At 36.9% G+C, this 16331-nt stretch overlaps 1 pseudogene; it reads right to left on the reverse strand.

Annotated features, from left to right (window-relative positions):
- LOC125277210 overlaps nt 1–16331 on the reverse strand; it is a 129408-nt pseudogene that overhangs the window by 1913 nt on the left and 111164 nt on the right.

Raw genomic sequence — 16331 nt, forward strand, 5'->3', positions numbered from 1 at the left:
GACTGACTTCTGGCCGACTAGTTCCTGCAAAATCACTGTATATGTGAACGCCCACCCCAGAAACATCCACCCACAGACAGTGCAACGCTCTTACTGTCCTATAAGGACCGTGCTGTGAACCATCCTGCTTGAGACGAGCTCAATAAACATGCTTATTGGACAGTAGCTAAACCCTACTTCATCTGCTCTAATTGGACACGCTGCTCTTGGCATTGGGATGGGCTATTTGTCGCTGCTCAACTTAACACCGTGCCTTTGGGAGAAGCAAGTGTTAAACTGGCAGAATGCTGTTGGTAACATGATATTCATAATCGGCTTTTCTCAAGTGCTTTAATGAAGCCATACGGCTTGTGTGGAGTGGAGAGGACAGGGCTTTTCAGAGAGAGCGCTCTCATTATTCATATAAAGCCCGTAGAGCACTTAAAAGCCAATCATTTATGCAAACATTTCTTAAAAGGATTTCTTTCTGTTTTTTTGTGACGAGGGAGGACTTTCTATGATGCTAAATGGATTAAGTGGAAAAGGCTTGATGTATTGTTGTTTTTATATGATTGCCTATTACTTCCTTCTGTGACAGCAGAGGCTGCTGGTGCTGGTGGCCTTCATGGGGGAAACCAGAGGCTTTCGCTGGTGTAGGAGGGCAGGTTTGGGTGAGTTTGTGTTGGGGGCTATTTAAGAGGAAGTCACAGGGTAGGGCTGGGCGGTATGACCAAATCTTACATCACAGTATGAGACATGGTATATCATGATAATGCAATATATAATATAGTATACATCCTCATGTTGATATTTTCTTTTTTTCTATGGAACTTCATGAACAGATCAGGGGCCGAATTCACGAAACATTATTAAGAATAACATTTTCTTCTTACACTGTAAAAAAATGATTCACATTATTAGAGTATGTTTTACAAGAAAGTACTATTTCAGTCTTTCTACTTCAAAATGTCATGTTTCCCTCAGTGTGTTACTTGCCATTTCTTTGTATTTGTGAATTGTGAAACTTACTAGCAATTTCTGAGTGAAAAAGGGAATAGAAAATCCAACACCATATTTTTTAGTGTATTTTCTAATTTAAGAATAAAGTTAAGAGAAAAATACAATATTTAGAATGTTCTCTTTGTTTGTTTGTTCTAAAGACAAAAAAATAGAAATAATTTGATTTCCTGAAAAGAATGTTCTTAAAAATGATTGTAAATGACCTCTCAAAGTTAAATATTTTCTTAAAAATAGTGATTATTATTATGTTAATCTGCAGGCAGTGGGAAAAGACAGTCTTTCAGGTGTTTTTCCATTGAGCTAATCATAAACTTCTTAGAATTTATCTGAAGAAATGTATTAAATTCTAAACTAAAAAAGATTCTTGCTAATCCGGCCCCAGATTATTCATAAGTAAGTCTGGCAAAGAACATTTTAAAATCCACTTAAAATGTAAAAGCAATGGGTCTCATTCACAAAGCATGCGCATGCACAAATTTGTGCGAGAAATATGCTTACTAACGTTTTCACAAACAAACACACATCATGATTCACCAAAAAACGTTTCGTACTAAAATTGATTCTATATTTACAAAAAACTGTAAACCACACGTACGCAAAAAGCACTTTCTCTGTGCGGCCTTATAATTGTGTTAAGTAGTTTTATTTCATCGTAAAAATTATGCTATATTATTTTTTATATTAACTTTTTTGTATAAATAATACAATTTAATTTCATCTTATTTATTTAATCATACACAGTGAAAGAGTAAGAAAAGCTGTGTTATAGCTTCAGCTGTGAGGTTTCTCTGAATAACGCAGATTTACACATATGTACAGCTGGCTCATGAGAGGTCTGTAATCTGGGTCTGTATAAAAGATGTTTATTGTTTTTGAACTGGTTTTGAGAATGACACTTGGCATTGCTCTAAAGCCCAAAGTATACTTTACTTTTTACGCGAGGGTCAGTGAACAGCGCGCGAAGATGTGAATTTCATCAGCAGAAGTATACGCACATACTGTACACACACCGGCGGTTTAATTTTTTTTGCAGTAATAAGATTATCCACAAGGTGGCAATCGTCCCCTGTGGGAGTCGATTCACAAGGTAGTTTAAGAAAATATGCATAAACAGAACAGACGGGAACACATGCAAGCTACAGCGACGATGGAGGCATACATAGACGAGAGATTGTGTGAAGAGGTTAGAAAGTACTTTCATTTGTACAACTCTAGCATGAAAGAAAACAAATCAAGTCAAGTGAAGTATACTTTGCAAGGCTGTGTGTTCGACTGTTCGCGTACGCTCGCATACACATAAAAAACGAAGAATACTTTGGGCTTAAGGATCTGGCAAGAGCGGCATATGTTTGACGAGAGTGACGAAAGGCTGTAAAGGAAAGGTTGTACGGAAAGCCTTATATGGAGACGGTTTGGGCGTGTTTTATGCAAATGACTAACCTTGTACACATGGCCGCTCATTTACAATACTCAAAATTCTCGTACATTAGAAAATTAACATTAAAAGGTTAGTTCACCCAAAAATGAAAACGAAGCTTTACAAATCTTTTGTTTCGAATCAGTGGTTCGGATCACATGTCAAACTGCCAAACTGCTAAAATCACATGATTTGGTGCTCCACTGATTCAGAACAAAAGGTTCATAAAGCTTCGAAGCTTCATAAAGCAGTGTTTTGAAATCGGCCATCACTAGATTTATTTGAAAAGTCATATTTTATTTTTTTGCCGCACACACAAAAAAAGTATTCTCGTCGCTTTATATTATTAAGGTTGAACCACTGTAGTCACATGAACTGTTTTAAATATGTTTTTAGTAGCTTTCTTGCAGTGAAAGTGTAAATTAACTTGCTGGCATTAGAGGCCTCACTGAGCCATCGGATTTTATCAAAAATATCTTAATTTGTGTTCTGAAGATGAATGAAGGTCTTAAGGGTGTAGAACGACATGAGGGTGAGTAATTACATAATTTGTTTTGGGTGAACTAACCCTTTAAGAACAAATGAATGTGTGTATGGATGCAGAGATTTTTCATGATAAGTTCTCCTGTGCGTACAAACACAAAATAATCCACGCAATTATTGTGAATGAAACCCAATATTATAAAATGGTTAGTTCAGACCTAAGAAGTCTGAATAAGTTTTTCGCTAAGTTGAGATGTTGCTCGCCAACTGTAAACAACCAAACTTGCCTCAAATTGTGCAACTTAAGTTTGCCCATTTTTCTCTATGGTACATGAAAATAAGGTAAAGCAAATTTATTTACTGTGGAATATATCGTCATACCGCCCATCCCTAGCATACGGCCACAGTAGGCATGGGAGTCCACGGTCCATGCTAAAGAGATCTGGTTGTGGTCAGACATTGGCAAGTGCAGCTATGCTTACCTAACACGCCGCTGGAGTCGATGGGATACTCCAGAATGGAGGTGGCGGGTGCCAGTGTGTAGGGGTACTCGTAGGGCGTCGCGTAAATCAGGCCTGACTCCGGACCGGGCTGCACTAGGGTGGCGGCTGCCGGGTGGGTCGAGCCGTTGGGCATGACGGTCTGGATCTGGCGGATGAGGGGCATGATGGTGGGCCCGGCGGGCGTGGGCGTGCGCAAGGCTGTGGGCGGCAGGACAGGTGCCGGGCCGGTGATGATCCGTGGCGCCTGGGCGCTCGCTGCAAGAGAGAATGCAAGGGCAGCTGCGGTGAGCAGAAAAATGCGAGGGCGGGGGTGGATGAAGACGGGTGGGGTCGGGACAAAAAAAGACAAAAACAGTTAGTACCATGCACAGGCAAACACTGGACACAGAGCATGACAGCGATGCTAAAGCCGTTTAGCTATTCATTAGTAAACAAGGCAGAGCATTCGAACATACGCCTTAACAATATCGCAGTCCTGCAGTTCTACAGAGCTTCAGTACTATTTACCAAAGCGGCAAAGCGAGGAGGAGGATGTCACAACATCCAGTAAATTAAGGAAACATTGTTTTCACAGATAGCAGTATGTGTTCTCCATTCTTTCAGTTCATTAGCTGCTATTTGGATGCATGCGCTAATTCTGAATCACAATACTGAGACATTTGTCAGAGCATTTATCAGGGAATCAGGGTCACTTGGATTATTGAGAGCTGCGCTTACAAAGGCTTCAAACAACACTGCTTCTGTTTGCTTGCAGAGGAAGTGGCGGCTTACGTGATTTGATATTGGCATCTCTGTATGGTGCCGTTAAGAATGGCCAGTTCCATCAGTTGCATCTTCTTCAGACTGTCCTCCCCTTCGGCCTGTCGGTATAAAGAAACGCAAAGGGGTCAAAACACTGTCAATACTGTTTGCTACTGCAACTATTCACACTGCAGCTGGAAATCTAACAAAATCTCTGGTACAAAGTCTCACACATAAGTTTATTTCCTGCTTGGGCAGCGCATTTCAAGCACGGGTTCCTGTTGTACATATTTAATATGTGTTCTTCCTCTGCTGCGGCGGTAATAAACCTCAGTACTCCAGGGAGTGATAGAGTTTCCTTCAAAGGTATGTGCCGTTATAACAGATGTATTCAGGTAGCTAGCTAGAAACATTTCCACAGTTTAAATAAGTTTAGGTAGATAGCTATAAACCAAGTTTAATCAACTAATCAACGAAAACGACCTGCAATAATTCCCGATATAAGCACTAAGGATGCTTACTTGTTGTTACATTATGAAATGCGTTCAGACACATTTTTGGAATGTAAATGTGAAATCAAGCTTGCGTAGCTAGAAGCGTTCGCATTTACAAGCAATGCATAGCTTATGTTACAGGCTGAACTAATTAAAAGTAGTAATTTTAATTTCTTTTTTTAGCAAGCTTTTTAGATTTTTCAAAAAGTTGTAGTTGACTACAAATGACTAACTTTAACTCTTTCCCTGCCATTGACAGATGTTTCCATCATTTATGACACAACGCTTCCCTGCCATTGATGGAATTTTCCAGCGATCCATGTTTTCACTGTTATATGGTAGTGACAGAAGCATTGCTTATGCATTTGTAATCTAACACGATCATTAAACATTCAACAGCATATAAATCAAAACTGCCTAACGCTACAGAATGAAATGTCAAACCCACAGATAGGTAATGACTGTGAAGCTTTGGGGGTGTTGATGGATGCGATCTACTCCATCTATGTTTTAAACATTGTTCCGAATCCGATTCAGATAGTCTTTGACAAAACACGATTTTCTCAGCTTTTTGCTTTTTTACGAATCTCACCCACATTTAAAGTTGACGATTGTCTTTTTCCCCCTATATATCCAAGTGAAACGGCTTCTCGAACAAGAAAAAAATGTAGGGCGGGACTTGATTTTGTCCATCGAGAATTGATTGGATAGTTGTTGTTTGATATAATGTTGTTTCATTGTCCCGCCCTCTCACCGGTGGACACAGCATCACGTTACATTAGTTAACTACATTAGTTAACACAAACTAACAATAAAAATATAGCTAAAGCATTTATTAGTTATACTTATTGTTAATTTCATTACTCAAAGTGACCTATTATGCCCCTTTTACAATATGTAATATAAGTCTCTGGTGTCCCTGGAATGTGAGCTTAGAAATAAATGAAAAAAAAAGTTGTTTTTTACCTAGACATTTTAAAATAACACATTTTAGAGCTACCGTGATATGTGAAACTGTGATATTTTTGCTTAAGGTTATCAAACCGTCAAAATCTCATACCGGCCCATGCCTATTTGGGTGTGAGGAAAAACATTCTGCTTTTGTTTATGTCCCGTTAATTGCAAATGAGCTGCTGCTCCCGGCCCCCTTTCCAGAAGAGGGCGGAGCTTTAACAGCTCAACAACAACAAAGCTGGAGAATCTCACGCAGCCAAAATGAGGATTGTCAGTAACGGTGTTCAGCCTTACATTGTTCAAACCAGAGTCGACACTGATGGAGAGACTCAGGAAGAAGTTACAACTTTTAGAATGAAACTGGACGTTTCTGAATGGTTGGTGGATAAATTTATGTAGTTGCTGTGGAGTTGATTCAACTCATCCACTAGCATGTGCCGTCATGTTCATCTTTTGTGCAAATCCAGTGTTGAATTGACCCTCGTTTGTGAAGCAGGTGTAAAATGACAGCATGATAACAACTCTTCCTCTTCTCTAAAGACCAACATGGCCTCACCCCCTTTGTTGCGTGTCCTTGGGGGTGGGGTTTATGTAAATTTTAGGGTTAGTGATGTCACTAACCCAGGAAGAAGCTCATTGTAGTCCCTACCAGCTGTTTGTTGTAGTCCTTAAACAGAGAATCCTTGAGAAAATGTATTGAACTTTAAGCATCGTAACTTTGCAGATGTTGTTGCTCGAACAGCAACATTACACACTAACTAAAGTTAAAAAAGTGAAATCATAATCAATCACCCTTTAAAATAAAAAGTTGTATCTGTTCATATCATTTAATGGACCTACACTTGAACAGCTGTATTTTTTTTTTAACTAATGTTAACAAAGATGAATTAATACTGTAACAAATGTATTGCTTTTTAGTTAATGGGACCTTATTGTCAGGGTTGGGCAAAAATACATCAAAATGTATTTTAAAATAAAATACAAAATACCTTAATTTTAAATGTACCAAAATAAACTACAAAATACAACAGCCACAAAATGTATCAAAATAAAATACTGTATTTTTGTATTTTACGAGGGAGCATGAAATTTCTTTGCAAACCTTCCATCAGTTGGCCTATTTGATCTATCCCTTCAGCATTACACTGACTCAGTTGATTAAGTAAACAATGTTTGATAGCAACAGTTTTCCTCTGCCCGAGTCATACAATAAATCTGACATATGCAACCAGTTAAAGGCACAATATGTAGGATTTTTAGATGAAAATATCTAAAAACCACTAGAACAATGTTATATATTTTGTTGACTTGTGTACTTACATTATCCCAAATGTTTCCAAGAATGTTTAAATCCAGAGAAATATGCAATTTTAACCAGGACATGGACCATGACATCAATGACATCATACCCGCGTTACTCTCGGTTTCTGGTTTTATTTTGTAGAAACCATGGAAACACCAAAGACGCATTATATTCCTCATCTGTCTAATAAAACATATAATATGGATTGAACTGTTTGGATTCATTCATCGACTGAAAACTAATCATGTTGTATAGCTTCTTATTTAAATCTCATTTTCTTGATTTACTGTGAGTACCATGTTTTACCATGACTAATTTCGATCTAGATTACTGCAGTGTGCAACAAGTGTCTCATAGCAGCCGCCGAGCGAACACACAGAGTAGCACTATAACAACTTTCAACACACAAATGTACCTAATATGATAAACAGCGCTGCTTTACCCAACATACGCTAGACCAAAAAAGCGGAAGTGGCGATGGCAGCATAATAAAACTCCCGCTGGCATGTGTCGCACTCGTTTCTCATTATCAATCTCTCCAGCGGTCTTGTTCAGCTCCAACATCACTCGCCCTGCTCTGCTTCATACTATAATAACATTAATAATCTCATCCATGAATATGATTTCTGCCCGAGTCCCGTCACGATTCTTTTCCACTGGCTGTAGGCATGAAAACAACACATCTCATGATTCTACAAAATCAAGGACTGAATAAGTGACCTCTAGCGGCTGGATTTAACAGATCAAATATTAACATATCCCTATGATCTCCCAGATGAAGGTTAGTTTTAAAGTAACCAACAGTTTAATTTTTAACAGTTTGCGAATGGCTTATAATTGTATCCTAATTCAGTTACTTGGTGTTTGGTAACAAAGGGCCTACTTTGCATCAGCAACACTGACTCAATGACAAACAAGTCATTCATAAGAAGACACTGATGGCACCTGTATTCATAGCAACTAGTTTATAACTAATTAATCATTTGATTGTTAATGATAAATATAGAGGGCTGCTCCTCTGTATAATAGTTTTCAAGAAAATTATGTAAATTTAACTATTTAGCTTAGGCTACTAAAACGAACACCAAAACTTAACATCTGTTCTGAACAAGTCTGGGGAAACTACTGAGTAGGCTTCTTACAAAGTATTTTACAGTATTTTAAAAATACAAAAATACAAAACACTAAAGTATTTTGATACAAAATACAAAGCCATTTTCATCAACCCTATCAAATACAAATTACAAAATACTATTTTGTATTTGAAATACATATTTGAAATACATGTATCATAAATACTGCCCATCCCTGCTTATTGTAAAGTGTTACCAAAATAAGAAATTTTCTATTTACTATTTACATTTTTACCTTGCTCATTTGTACTATGAAACAACACCAGAAGAAAATGGCAATGCTTTTTCGTTTCTCACATCAGCGCTGCCCAGCATTCACTCCCTCAGTCTGAGTTTGAGCCGTGTGGAGATGAGCTACGGTAAGAGAGATGTATTTACTGCCCTGCAGCGCTGCTCCTCTCTGGTCCCGGTCCCCTGCGCCCTCCCGTCACCACTGAAACACTGCCCGCTCCCTGTGTATCTAAATATCAATACTTTATTAAGTCAAGAGCCCGCTGATGAATAGAGCAGGACAGAGCTGTTATAAATCACTCTCTGTCTTTATTTAATCAGTCTAATGTGCTCTGTCCTTGAGAGGCAGGCCTCTGAGAGCACATTCACTTACGAGAGCCTGAGAACGAGGTGAGAAAGTTGGGGGGAAAACTCTTTTCAGAGATGGCCTACATAGCAGAACTTATGAAAGTTATGTTATGAAGTTATGAAATATATATGTTATTTCATACTGTGTTGTTGTTTTGATCTACACTACAACGTCCTGGTGAGTAGACAAGCTTTATTAGCGATGACAGATGATGGGACCGCAGGAGGCTCTTGTTTTAAAAGCTTCGGGAGGGTGAAGTGAACTTGGTCTTATGGATAAAACAGAGTATTCAATGGCTACGTATGGAGTGAAATATTAGCACGCTGCTTACTGCATTCTGCATGACAGCTGAATAATTTAGAAAGGTTTTAGTCAGTTTTGTTTTAAAACTATTCAACAAAACTATTGAGTCAAATTAATTTTTTAATGGCAAATGCAGTATTCCAATAGCCCATGCATACTGAACATCTGTGTACTGCACACAGTATACATACTGCATACTGCAGAAATAGTCAGAGGAGTATGGCTGAATCACAAATGGCACCCTAAACCCTCACGGTCGAATCCGCACTTTTGTGACGTAATGCCGTTTTGACTGCCGGGTCCTCTGTCCTCTGCATAGCTCGCAAACTTGCGGGCTCAGCTGAAGTGCGCATCGAGGGCATAGCAGCCGCAAAGGGGGCACTCGCGAGCACCCTTCTGAAACCTAAAATGATGATCGGGACACCCTATGGTCTCGTGGACTTACCGGACACGCGCACGCAGCAGCCATTGCAAGTCCACAAGATCGAAAGTGCATAGAAGTGAGCCATTTGGGATTCAGCCTGAACATAGTGTACATTTGGAATGGCATACTACCATGCTGCTCATACTATATTATTGTATACTGTGCAAAGTACAAAGTTTCCTATTTTAATATGTTTAATTTTTGGTGCTCAAGAAACATTTCTTATGATTACTGTTAAAAAGCAGTACTGAGTAAGTTACTCTAATTACTCAACTAATTACATCTTCAAGAGTGTAATTCAATTATTGTACTAATTACTCTCTAAAAAGTATTGCATTACTTATTACTAATTACTTTCTGAATCCCATATCAACCTCGACCAGCTGAATAATAAAACAATAGACATGAAACTGCTCTTTTCAAATAAATATAAAATTGCATAAACTATTCTTGAATTGACCAAAGTATTTAAATGGAGAAGGTATCATTAAAAACACACATTTTTACATGCATTTGATGTAAAATTGTATATAGAATTGTTCTATACACTTTTAATGCAATTACATCATAAAATTAAATGACAGAAAATAAACCCTTTATTTTTTCAAGGGAAAAGTAATTAAATTACAGTAATTAAGTACTTAGTGATGAGTTACACCCAACACTGTTAAAAACAGTCGTGCTGCTTAATATTTTTGTGCTAAAAAATGCTAAAAAATTATCTTCATGATTTGTCATAACATTTTTTCTTTTCTCAAATCAACTTAGATAATTAATGTGGTTCAGATAACATAATATTTTGAGTTTCTGTTGATTAAATCAATCGCCTTCATTGTATTAACTCAAACTTTTAATTTCAATGAACTCAAAATTAAGGCAGCAGGTAACTTTTTTTTTAAGTTAAACCAATTCTTTTTTACAGTGCATGATACACTTTTTTAAGGCTTCTTTGAATGTTCAAAAGAATATTTATTTGTAACAAATGTCTTTACTGTCAATTCTGATCAATTTAATGTGTCCTTTGTTAAAAAAACATTTTTTTTTTTGTGCAAAAAAACCCTTACACATTTGAACGATAGTAGCCAAAATGTGCAGTATTAAACCTGAACACATTTCAAAGAGTACTGTATCCCACAATGCAACGCACTTGACTTCCTGACCTTCCGTTTCTAATGTGATGAATGAACCACACAGTATAAATGTGATTTTTAACATCTTTTTGTTAACTCATTTGAGTGGAATGACAAAATTTAAGATGCTTTTTCACATCTTTACGAGAACATGACCGATGACGGCTGTAGCATAATTATAGTATAATTAGCATAAATGTAGCATAATTACATTTTAAAACATTTTTATTATTATTATTATTTAACAGGGACAATGCAGAATAACCCTGCTACAATTTCAAGCAGCCGATGCTCTATAGGTAATTTCTGGTTCTATATTTTATTTTGCATCAAATTTCTTATTTGTAGAAAACAGCATGCAGTACACAGTGTATACTGTACAGTGTGCAGTAGGGCTACACGTTCCGAACACAAGCGGTGTTCCCGGCCTGCAGTATCAGGTGTGTGCCAGTGAGAGGTGCTGTGATGTCATCAAAGCATTCTGTGAAGGTTGAGGATGGGATCCGTAGGGATGCTAACTTTCCCAGACAGTCATTTAAAAACCAGTTTGTATCATTACCCCCACAACCTAGTCCTGTTCAGCACCACGTATAAAATGAGCACCATTTACTGTGAATTTTTCAGTCTGTCATGCTTTGGCTAGCCTACAAATCAAAAACAGTTTTACGTCTTTGCAGGATTCGATATTGATGACATCACTCTGTTTTTCACACTTGCCAATAATGTATTACAGCACATCTGACAATCTGTCTTTTTCTGCTCTGAGCCACAATCTTTTCTGTGACACTCCGCGTTTTTCCAGGCCTCTTCCTCTCCACTGTCCTTCTTTCATCCACATGTGTCTGCCGTCATCTCTCGCTCTCCTTCTGTGACAGCGTTGCCGTGGGCCTTTCCTGCTCCCGTCGTGCACCGAGCTGCTCACTGACAGAACAAAGGGCCTCTCTCTGCACCAGAGCTGCCGTGTTAATGCGCGAGTATCTGCGTGCGAGCGCTCGAAGCCAGCGCCAGCGGTCTTGATTTCAGTTTAATATATAGAGCACTCGCGGGTGGTTAAATCAAATTCTCACCATTTGGCCATCGGGTTCCGACTAATTTTGCTTTGTTTTTTTTTCAGCCTGATGCCTACTGTGCATTTCGATTTCTCCTATTCACTTGTGGCCCGTCTCCTCCTCTTATACTGTCTCTGTTGCCTAAAACTGTTATTTTAGTCGAACATCTGAATGAACTGATCGGACCCACTTTATATTAAGTGGCCTTAACTACTATGTACTTACATTTAAATGAATCATTTGATACAATGCACTTATTGTGTACATACATGTTTTTACATTGTACTTATATTTTAAAAACACCTGCATGTAATTACATCTCTAATTAATTTCTGTAATTACATTTATAATTACACTGTTGACCCATCCCTTAACCCTTACCCCTACCCTTAAACCTACCCATACCACCAAACCTGTCCCTAACCTTACCTGTACCCCACCTCAATAGCAGCAAAAGTGTTTAGCAATTCAATATGAACCCAATAAGTACATTGTACTTATTTTCTGATGTAAGTACATAGTAGTTAAGGCCACTTAATATAAAGTGGGACCAACTGATCTTCAGCATGTTCTTCGCATGTTCCTGTACGATATTCTGTGAAGTCTTGCTGCTATTCCACATCTTTCAATCGCTGTCTTCTGAAGCCGTATGTAGCTGGTAAAACATAAAACCTTTGTTTTGGAACAGTGATTGTATGCTGAGGTACTTGTAATCAAATCTTGTCATATGCATTTGACTACTTCCAAAAATGGTTTGAGTGATCCAATTAAAAACTGTTACTTTTACATTACCGTTCAAAAGATTGGGGTTGGTAAGATTTTAAAATGTTTTTTAAAAAAGTCTCTTCTGCTCACCATAATTTATTTGACCAAAAATACAGTAAAACAGTAATATTGTGAAATATTATTACTATTTAAAATAACTGTTCAATTTGAATATATTTTAAAATAATTAATTATTTTTTAAAGCAATTAAAGTATTTTTGATTACTTTAGTAAGTATTTTACTAAAGCAATTTATTCCTGTAGTGGCAAAGCAGCCAGTCAACATGATCCTTCAGAAATAATCATAAATATTTCTTATTATTATCAATGTTAGAAACAGTGTGCTGGAGTAAACCCATTCTTTAAAGGATTAGTTCACTTTCAAATAAAATTTTCCTGATAATTTACTCACCCTTCTGAGACGTTCATGTCTTTCTTTCGTCAGTCGAAAAGAAATTAAGGTTTTTGATGAAAACATTCCAGGATTATTCTCCTTATAATGGACTTCAATGGGCACCAAACGGTTGAAGGTCCAAATTACAGTTTCAGTGCAGCTTCAAAGGGCTTTAAACGATACCAGACGAGGAATAAGGGTCTTATCTAGCGAAACGATCGGTCATTTTCGAAAAAAATGTAAATGTATATGCTTTATATAAACAAATGATTGCCTTCCAAGCTTTTTTTTACATGGACATCTTGGATGACATGGGGGTAAGTAAATTATCAGGAAAATTTTATTTGACTTTAATGAGAAGAAAGACCAAAAGAACAGCATTTAATATAATATTTAAACTTTATAAATGTTTTTACAGTCACTTTCGATCAATTTAGAGTACGTTTACATGACAATGATGAACTAAAAATTATGATCTACTTTCTTTTCACAAAAATTGTGTACTTTCCTATGTGTTTTTTGTGTACAGACGATGACGTTGTCAAAAATGATCCCCGTTCACATATGGATCCACGAAAATGACTAAAAACGCTGTATTATTCATGCCAGGCCAGTAGATGGCGATGTCACTTTGTAAAGAAGCACTATGTGCCTACACATAATACGCATGTTCATGACGTCGTGTTTTTGTAGTTTACACAGAGACGATAACAGTATCGTTTTCAAAACTTGCACTTTGAAACCTATTTTCAAAAGCTTGCATTTTCAGGCCCCCAAATGCCATTGTCGTGTAAATGAACAACTAAAATACATAACATTTTTTCCATTTTTAGTTGAAAACAGTGTTGTTAATGCATCCTTGCTGAATAAGGCCCCGTCCACATGAAGACAGATCTTTCCCTATCCGATCTTTTTTTCTTCTTCTCAAGAAATATCTGCGTACACAACTGCTGAAACCGGCTCAAAATGATGTAGAATACATGCCAGACCAGTATGTGGCGTCTGGACGAAACGCCTATACGATACAGAGTGTTTGCGTATACACCTAAACGTGTGTCCGTGTGGACGGGGCCTAAGTGAATTAATAACATACTGACCCCAAACTTTTGAACGGTACTGTATATTTAGCGCTGACCATTGTAATCAGATGACCCAAGATATTAATACAAATGGTAAAAAGTGCCTAAAAGCAGAGATTTTACAGAGAAGTGCTATGATACAAGCTCCAGGATCCAGGCAGAGAGACAGGTCAGGCAATGTAAAATGCTTTTAAAGTCCGCTTGCATAAAGAGGAATCACGGAGCTATTCAGACTGGGATCACGATGACCTTTACAACACAATGCCTGCCAGACTACAACTTTCCATCATGGCCTGTCAGGTCTGCACCTTCATCTCTCTCTCTCAAGCTCCAAACCTGCCCTGCTTTCTACAGTCTCCATAGGCAGCTGCCTTCTGAAGGGGCGGTCGCATTGACAGTGATTAAACCACTGGAGGTCATTGCGTGTCTGTGCTCTTGGTTGCTACTCAACTGTATCAGTGTATTAACAGTATCGCAGTTCATTTGCATCAAGTTGAACACAAATTTGCTTAACTTTGTCGCATCGCCGACGGTTGTTGTCGCTCATCTCGCTGGAAATCTTGAACTCTCATTAAAAATGAATGACTGCAGGTTGCTCTGTCACCGCAAATCACTGGCGGTGTGAACGCCCCTTTAGGTGGCATCCTAACTGAAATGGATCCTCATAAGTGACGGATTCGGAGCGTTCTTCATAGGCAGCAACACAAACAGAGAAGCACACTGGATACTCAACCTACAATTGATTAAATTATTACTCTAAAAGGCATACTAATACATAGTACTCGTAAATATTGAATAAAATAGTACATTTTTATAAATAAAATTTGCTGCTCAAACATTTGGGTTGGATTTTATGTACTTACAGTGTACTTATCTGAAAAAGTTTTGGGTAATATAAGGAAACTACATGGGTTAAGGTTAGGTTTAGGGGTTAGTACCTAGTTACTACCCAGTTATTGTAATTACTACAATAAGTACATAGTACGTACATGGGAAACAGGGCTGTAAAATAAAGTGCTACCAACATTTCTTATTATCAGTGTTGAAAATGCTGATTATGCAGTGTAATTATACACTTAAGTACTCAGTAATAATAATTAACTACATGTACTTACTAATGGGTTAGGAATAGAGGTTGGTTTAGGGTGTAATTATGCATAATTTGTAGTTATTACTACAGTAACTACATGTAACATGTGTAACAATGACACTGTAAAATAAAGTGTTACCAAACAGTTTTATGTTCAGCTTAATGTTTCTGTGGAAATCATAATACATTTGGTTGGGTCACTGACAAATGTGTTAAAAAAACATGGAGATATAATTAATTTTGAAGTTTTATTAAATGTTAACAATGAGATTATGTGGTTTTTATAATCAATTAACACTGCTTTTGTTATTTTTTTTTACAATATGGACAAAATTTGTCACCAAAAATGTCATTCAGTTTAACCAAAATTTCAGTTTTTTCCAAATTACACTTTTGGTTATACCAAATTATGATATTTTTAAACAATGCTAACAGGCTAGCTAGCTACTTAGCTTGCTAACAAAAGGACAACCAAACATTTTATATTTAGTACAAGTTTTTGAAATATTACAACATTTTCCATGTTTTATAGCAGTTGTACCGACTGACCTGATGTTTCGGTACATGCCTATGATCAAGTGAAAACATGAATTTTTCAAATAGTTAAAAGAGAGTTAGGTACTTTGCTTCACAATCATGTGGTCCTTTGCAGGTGTCTGAATGATGTCACATCCTGTCACATGATATTGACTGCATGACTTGATCCAAAATGGTCCCTTTATATTGGTTACTCCGAATGACATCAATGAAATTCATTTTTCCAGACATTTTTTCTTGTAACAAAGCAAGACTTCTACGCATATTTTTAATACCATTTTGTACTATGTTGATATATAATGTTATAAAATCATGCCAGAATAAAAAATATAAACATTTATTACATTTTAAGATATTTTAATTACATATGAATTGGCTGTATTGGCCTTTGGATGGTTAAACCGAATGACCTTTTGACACTTAAAAAAGCTTTATATGTAGCAAAATATAATTAAAACCTTTTGTATATCTTTGTTACACTGTAATTATACATTTAAGTACTGAGCAATATTAAGTGACTATTAATGTACTTACTAATAGTAACTAATAGTAATTAATGTACTTACTTTAGGGTTAGGATAAGGGTTTGGTTTAGTTTATGGTTAGTTGCATGTGATTATGCATAATTTATATTTATTATAGTAACTATTTGTAACATATGTGACAATGACACTAAAATAAAGTGTTACCCATTTTTTTCCAGTTTTTTTCCCCCAGTTTTTTTTAAAGTTCAAAAGAACAGCATTTATTTGAAATATGATTTTTTTTTTTGTAACAATGTACTATAAAAGTCTTTACTGTCACTTCTTACTGAGCCTAAACTTTTGACTGGTAGTGTGCGTATACGTTATAAACAATTATTACACGGCTCTGTGGAATACTTGATTCTGATTGGTCAATCAGGCCATCTAGTGGAATGTTATTCCCCGATAACAACCGCTGAAAACAGATAA

This window comes from Megalobrama amblycephala, linkage group LG10, assembly GCF_018812025.1.
Source record: "Megalobrama amblycephala isolate DHTTF-2021 linkage group LG10, ASM1881202v1, whole genome shotgun sequence".
NCBI classification, from domain to species: Eukaryota; Metazoa; Chordata; class Actinopteri; order Cypriniformes; family Xenocyprididae; genus Megalobrama; species Megalobrama amblycephala.